Here is a 7,980-nt window from a genome sequence, read left to right as displayed (position 1 = left end):
AAAAGGATCAGGGACATCCTGTGGCTGTTCTGCAGGAATCCAGCCTGTGAATTACCTGTGAAGGCCTTTGACCCTTCCGGGTTTCCCCCAGCTTATTATCTGCCAGGCTATTTGCTCTGTCTCAAAAGGGTACAGAGGTGTCTCTAACTCCAAACCATCTTAAGCTGTTGAATTACACTAATTGCCACCCCGGGCTATAAATTTTATGTTAATGCTCTACCAGGTGATTCATGTGGTAAATTACGCACTTAAGACTTTTCCCAAGGCTTACCTTCAAACCCTAAGCTCATTCAAGACACTAACCCGCATCCCCCCCCCCCCCCACACCCCAGAGCTGGAGCAGCCCGAGACAATGTCTCCTCACACAATGTCTCCTCGAATCCCTCCAGCCCGGTTTTTCTCCTTGTCATCTGTTCTTGGGCAGTGCCAACGGCCCTTTCGCTGTAGCAAGCAGGATTCCACCTGCGGTCAGACTCCCTGGCCAAGTCACCAACACCCAGGGACAGATCCTAGGCCGTGCAAGAGGAAGAAACCAAAGGATTTGACCTTCACCTCTTAACAGGTGTCTCCTGTCCATTTCTCCTCACTCCAGTTGTGCCTGGAAGAAGCCTCCAGATTCATCTTCCCAAAGCCCTCCTTTGATCATGCTACAGCTCTAACACCTCCCATGGCTCCCACTGCCCACGGTTTTAAAACCTCACCTCTTCAGCTGACTTGCCTTGCCCAGTCCTGCTCTGGTTTATCTATCAATGTAGAGCAAATCATCTCAAACGGAATGAAACGGAACAATTCTTACATATTCTCTCTCTAGGAGGTTCCTGGGCTCAGGAGGGCAGTTTGCACACAGGCTCTCCCATGTTCCTGGAGGCAGAGAGCACCCGAGGCTGGAATCAGCTCGAACGTTTCTTCCCTTATGCACGTGGCACCAGGGCTGGGAAAATGTACACAGCTCTGGCCTCATGGACATCTTTCCCTGTTCTTTGAGATCTCCATGTCCCCTCCAGCGTGACATCTTCAGAACACACCCAGAGGGGCGTCTGGGTGGTTCAGTGGGTTAAAGCCTCTGCTTTTGGCTCAGGTCATGATCCCAGGGTTCTGGGATCGAACCCCACATCGGGGTCTCTGCTTAGCAGGGAGCCTGCTTCCAGCCCCGCCCCACCCCCAGCTCTGCCTACTTGTGATCTCTCTCAAATAAATAAATAAACTCTTTAAACACACACACACACATAAACAAACAAACAAACAAACAAAAGCAAAACAAAACACACACACCCAGAGCTCCCAAGGTGAATGTCTCGAAGGGTAGGGTCAGGCAGAAGCAGCGTCTCGCTGTGTAGCTTCAGAACCCACGGAGCATCATTTCTACGACAAATCACCAGGATCACCCATTTTCGACATGAGGGAATGAAACACTTCCCACTTGACGGGAGAAGTGGCAAAGAATCCGTGAGTGTATTTTAAAAGCACTTTGGCCCTAAACTCCTTTTCCTGTAAATGGGCCAGGATCCCATTTTTCAAGTGAGCAGTCTGCCTCCCAGTCAACCTGCTCTACTGATTATTTTAAAAACACACTCAAAACGTGCCCACTCCGTGCCTCCACTTACCCCATTATCTCTGCAAGGAATGCCCCCAATTTCCTCCCTTGATCCTATAAGTGCACGTCACCCATAAATCTCCCCTCACAAGCCCTGTCTCTTTCTGACGCCAGTTACGGTTTATACAATTTGCATGTTTATGGTTTATATATGGTTTATACATGGTTTATAACCATGTCTACGGTTTATACCATTATACCATTATTCTCTGTAACATCTCTCCTCCCCCCACCTTGATACTAGGCTTCGATCTCTCAGGATTTAATTTCTCAGATGCAAACTTCATCTCCTTAGTTGCCTCGCTCGGTCTTTGTCATAAAGGCCATCTACCGGGTACTTCCCATGGGTCCAAAACAGTAGTTGGTCTTCTGCCAACACTAACTCACCTGTTCTGGACTATTCTGCACAACCAGCTGGAAAGACAAGGATTAGTATCTCATTCTGCTGATAGGAAATGAAGGCACCGACCTGTTGGTTGGTGCCAACTCACCTGGCCAAGTTCACGTTCATAGAAGCTTGGCAGCCACATACAGAGAACTCGGGGCCATTTCTCTGCATTCTAGAGCCTGACTGCTTATCCCCTTTGCAGACCTATCTCTTACATCTCTCTGGTTGCCTTCCATCATCTCACTGAGGACAATCAAAGAGGACTGTCCATTTGATTTTATTCTTTCCAGTGGGATTTGGTTTCAATTTCTTCACCTGGAGCCTGTGCACAATGCCAGACACAAATCTAGCACAAAGCAAGCTCTTAGGGATAAAGAAAAGTGCATCCAGTTAATTTTTCTGGTTTGATGGAGAAGGATGTTCAGTTTTGAGGATGCTAGCACATGTTTATGAAGACCTTGGAATTAATCACTGGGTCTTCTGAGTATTTCGGTGATGGCCATCAGCCATGGAAGTGTCACCCCATGAGAGAGCATCAAGTCTGCCTTGCCTGCTGTCTGTCTATACCCTCCAGGGCATTAAAGTACATGCTCCATAAATAGTCCTTGCATGCATATTTTAATGGAGGCTCCTTCACTCCATGTTAGTCTAGCGTTCTCAAAACCTGTCCCTGCTGATGTCATCCCCACAGAGCCACACCGCCATGGCAGGACCCTTCTACTGGACTCCTCTCTCACAGGGACACGCAGTCTGGACTCTGAATTCAGAAGGGCCTGGAGACTTGTGTCTCGCTTAACTCACCGTCTTAGTCCCACTGCTACAGGTGCCTTGAGGATCATCCTGGGTCAGCCCTGGAGCTTCTCACCTCTCCCTGGAGCAATTGACTAATGGCCGGTTGGAGGTAATTAGACTCCTATCTGAATACAACAGCCAAGCCCTCTTTGGAAGTTTGAAAACAAAGATCACCTACAATGCACAGGCCTCAAAAACCAGGGAAATAAATCTAAAAGCTCCACATATTAAATCAAACTCCCTGCCTCGAAGGAAGAATGGACAGGTCCCTGTTGCAGCCTCCCAGTATTCTTATGGTAAGAACTGTATTCAGCCGCTAACCTTTCTCCTAAATTGTTCCTCCAAGATAGGCCATTATTATAATGAAATACCTCACCCGGGAATGTTCCTGGTTTCAGCTAAAAGGTTTTCTCTCCCTCGGACTCTGCCCTCACAGACGCAGCCTTAATTTGGGGGAACTTCCCCCTTGGCTGTCTTGAAAGGACTTGGACAGTTCTCTTTCCATTTTTTTGATTTGCTTCATTTCGGCGTGTGGGTCAGCATGCCCCAATCCTAATGATGATGAAAACTGGAAAAGAAAAGATAGAGCAGCCCCAAGAAAGGATTAAGGAAAGAGAGCCATCACTTCAGTGAGGAAGAAATAGGAGCAAAGCCTCGGGTTCTAGAAGGTTCTGCGTCCTTCTGCCTTCTGGGAGACAGAGAGAGCTGAAGGGAAGAGTCAGACCGGGATGTTTGGCAGCCTCTGGCCCCTCTGGGGCTCCCCATTTGAACTGTGAATTCTAATAGCTGATGTCCCAGGAGGAGTTGACTTTAAGAGAAGTGGCAAAGTTCAGCACTCAGTTCTGAAAGGCTCAGAGCCCACACTTAAGGCAGACTGGGTGGCTGGAGGCCTAGTCAAGGCTTGAGGAATAAAGGGAAGTGCTGTCATACCAGTTGGCCATGGGAGATCCTGTAAATGGGATGTTTTCCTCTCTTCCGGGATATTTCCCAGAGGTCTCCAACGGGAGGCCCCAGGGCCAAATCTGGCCCCTGATGTGTTTAATCTAACCAGCGTTTGTTGGTTTTGTACTTAATGCTTTTTGTTCGTAAGTAGCCAAGAGAAAGGAAAAATGGGAAATTTCACATTAAACTGTTCAGTTCCTCCTTAAAAAATCAGAAAATCTGGCCCACTAGCCTGGTATTTTCTGCCCCTGTTCGTTAGATGGGGAATGCCACCCTTGGCCACTCGATCACTTTCCTGACATGCCTAGCTCTGGGGACCCCACCCCTACCCTCAATACTGCCCTCCTACTTATTCTACAGTAATAAATCAAAGTCACCCTTTGCACAAAGATTCTCCCCTACTCCCAGAGAGAGAAAAAAAAATTCCTCCTGGTCCTTCTGTAGGTTTGTGTTTCATCTGCCTAACTCATTTGAGTAAAACAGATCCTTTCTGTCTGGGTTACCTGAATAATTCCATTCATTTTTTTAATGACTTAACACAGATGTCACTTCCTCTGTGGAGCCTTCCCTGATTGCTCCCCCTTACTGCCCCTACAAAAGAAGTTAAGCACCTTCCTTTGTTGCTGTTATTAATAGTCTCCTTCCTCCATCCACGCTCTTCCTACCCTCCATTGAAATGTCTGTTTCTTCTCCGTCTCCCCAGCTGAGCACTAAGTCCGTGCATGGAGAGGCTGCGTCTCAGCTCTGCAGACTCAACAGGAGTTTGGAGCCTGGCACCTAGCAGGGTCTCCAAGTGCTTGCAGAATATACAGAATGGGACAGAGAGGACGAAAGGGCTTCGTGGCTCGGGTCAGTCAGAACGCTGACAGCAGGAATGCATAATAGTAATAGCCGAAATAGTAATAGCACTTAATGCCTATTGGCCAGGGTTGGTATGTGACTCTTTTACAAGTTAATTCATTTAGACTCAGTTTAGGTCTTCTGGGAAGGAGACAACCAGACGGAATCAGTTGCGAGATTTATCTGGGGAAGCCTGTAAAGGATCCAGGGGGCAGGGAGCAGGAAGAGCGTTCAGACTGGGGGGTCTCTCAGGAAGGCTCTAGTCCCTCCATCATGTGGTCAGCTGTGTGCAGCCCTGGGACAGTGTGAACACGTGCTGGACCCCGGGGTCGGGTCAGCAGGAGACTGTCAGTGGCCCTGCTCCGCTACGGTGGTACCTATTTAATATTCACAAAAACTCCTGGGGATCAACTATTGTCATTGCTGTGTTCCAGAAGAGGAAACTGAGTCTTAGCTAGCTGGGGCAACGTGGTCCAAAGTCTGTCTGTCTGTCTGTCTCTCTCTCTCTCTCACACACACACACACACACACACTGAAGGAGGGAACGAGCTATCACTACCAGAACAGGCTGGCTACCTGGCATGCCTGTAGCCACTCCTGGGCTCCAGAATCCCAGCAAGGCTGGGAGAAAGACAGGGGTGACTTTAGAGTGGCTTACTAACGGCTTCTGCGTGTGTGCACGCCCTTGAAGCATTGCATCTTTGCACTCCTTTAACAGGGCAGCCCTGTGTGAAGTCGCCCTCATTCTCCCATTTCACAGCGGAGGAGACTGAGGCACGGAGAAGGGAAGACGCTTATCCAAGGCCACAGCTTGAAAGTGGCAGGGTAGCGGAAGGTCCTGCTTGTAAGGGCTCTGTCGACTTCGGCAAAGCCAATAAAAAGAATGTTTGACATACAGGTCGTGTGAACAACAGCATCTCTGCAAAATGTTACCGTTTTTACTCTACAAGCTACGTATGTTCCAAGGCAGCGGCTTGGTGAAGACCCAAGTCCCCAGCCCAGTCCCCCAGGCCATGGAAGGCAAGCCCCCCCCACCACCCTCCCGGGGCTGGCAGGTGCCACTCTGGCTCCCAGCTCAGGGCAGGCGGGTGGCTGGGGCCGCCCACAGGCCAGCCGCAGGGAGGGCCCCTGGCCAGGGGTGCCGAGCGCCCTGTGAGAAGGCGAGGCCGCGCCCCCGCGCCCCTGCTCGCGCCGTGCCTGCCGCCGCCACCCGCCCGGCCGGCCACGCAGCGGCCTCCGCAGACTCGGCGGCGCCAACGCACCTGCAATAAGGCCCGGCCGCCGCCGCCTCGCGCCCAAGGCCGCCGGCCCGCGCGCCGCTGATAAGACGCGGGGAGGGGGCGCGGGGAAGGGGCGGGGCCGGGCGCCGGGGCCCGCGGCTCCCCGCCGCCGGCGCTGTCCCCAGATCTCGCTCCGGCCTGTCGCGCCCGGAAGAGTCTGTGCCCCGCCCCTGCCGCGCGCGCGTGCTCACGCGTGTGATTCCCTGTCTCTTCCTCCCTCCTGTCTCTTTCTCTGCTCACTCCCAGCCCTATCTGTCCAGGCTCCCCTCTCTACCTCCCACCATCTGATTCTCTCCCATCATTTTTTCTGGGACTCCTTTTTGGTTTCTCTCTGGGCAGGGTGAGTCACCCTGTCTGTGTCCCTCCCTATGTGTGTGTGGCTCTCTCTCCAGGGCACCACCGCCTGCCCGCCTGCTGGAGCCGGAACAGCTGGACCCCTGCAGCGGGCTCAGCAGGTGTCCTGACATCAGTGGGCGGGGCTGTGCTCACCTGGGCGCCTTTCATCCAGCCTCTCCACGCACTTCACAAACAGTCATTAAGGCCCGCCTGGGGCCAGGTCAGGGAACATCACAGCCTGGGCTGGTTATCTTCATTATTAATATGCACCCCCTCTCCCTTAAATGAGTTTAGTGCTGGAGACAGAATCCCCGCTGACGCCCAAGAGATTAAGGTCTCTCGGGGCTGCACAGGCCAAAGATGACAAACCGATAGAGCCCGACAGGAGTTTCTGCAGCTTCCTCCCTGCCGCAGGGGCCTCTGCGAGGAGCTTCTAGCCTGCTTGCCACTTTGAGAGCTCTCCTGGGGTCCAGCAGGGAGGCAGGGTTTCTGAGAGTGGGTCTGGCCCCAGCAGTCTACCATGGAGGGGCTCTTGCCTCCCAAAAGAGGCGGGCAGGGGTCCCAGTGGGACCACAGCTTCTTAGCCCTTGGCTAAATCTGGAGCAGCAGAGAGAAGACCAATGACATGGGTTTTATTTCTGCACTCATTTTTCTGATCAAGGGGGTACATCCAGATACTACAGCGAGGGGCCCGAGCAAGCATGGGCAACTCAGGAACGGGATCCAGGGCAACGCCCCTGAGCTGAGACGGTGATTCCAAGAGTATATTCACCAGGCAACAGAAGTTCTGCTGCAGGAAAGCAATTTGCGTCCAACCAACTTCTTGCCCCCTAGCCCCCCAAACTCCCCCCAAAAGGATATTGCTGTTATCTCTTCTGGTGGCCATAGCCACCACTGAGGCGTGTTGTTTAAGGGCACACCTCCAGTAAGTAACGAGCGTGTTCTCTGGAGCCTCTGGATGGTGTGGATGGGGGGCAAAGGGACACTGGTCGAATGCCGTGGCCAAATGCCGTGGCCATCTGAGGAGGACCTTCTACCCACTTCTGAACGGCTCAGACTCCAGTGTCCTAAGTTACTGGTCGAATACTGTCCCTGAGAGGCCTTCACTGTGTGACCTCAGGCAAGTCTCTTGCCCTTTCTGGGCCTTATCTCTAAAATAAGATGGAGAGATTTCTTTGGCTCCTTTAAGTCTCTGGTCAGGCACTTTCTCTATCCTGACCTCCTACATAATTCCCCTTGGAGGGCCCTAAAGTAAGTATTTCTTCCAGAGTGGCAGGCCACGCTCCCCGTCCCAAATCCCTGTTTGTTTTGTGTCTATTTTTTAGCTAGAGGAGGGGTCTTCTCCCTCCTCCTCCTTCTCCTTCCACAGACAAACCTAGGGAAGTACCATATTTTATTTTAAAGACTCATGCTAGGATACACTCTCAACATGAAAAGATTCTTGCCGTCAGCTATAATCTCACCGTGGTAAGAAAGGCTACAGTCTCCTGGCGAGGAGTTGAAAGGTTGACAGATTTTTTAGGAACTGTTTTCATATGTTTCCCAGACAGGTAAAAAGATTTTTGACTAGCACCACTCACGCTGACTGTCACTGAAAAGAACTTGACCTTTTTGCACCACAGTAGTTCAGCGAATGACAAAATAGAGCGAGGCCTTCATTGCAGAATTCTAGCTGCCGGGTGTATGGGTGCTGGCTGTAAAATCCTATTGACTTTTCTGTTCGCTCGAACATCTTTATAATACATTCTAGGAACAGAAGTTTGGACTGTCCACCAGCACCCCTTTCATCCTTGTGTCTCAACTGAATC

The sequence above is a fragment of the Mustela lutreola genome, chromosome 11 (genome assembly GCF_030435805.1).
Source record: "Mustela lutreola isolate mMusLut2 chromosome 11, mMusLut2.pri, whole genome shotgun sequence".
NCBI classification, from domain to species: domain Eukaryota; kingdom Metazoa; phylum Chordata; class Mammalia; order Carnivora; family Mustelidae; genus Mustela; species Mustela lutreola.
Note: the sequence above shows the minus strand (reverse complement) of the source record.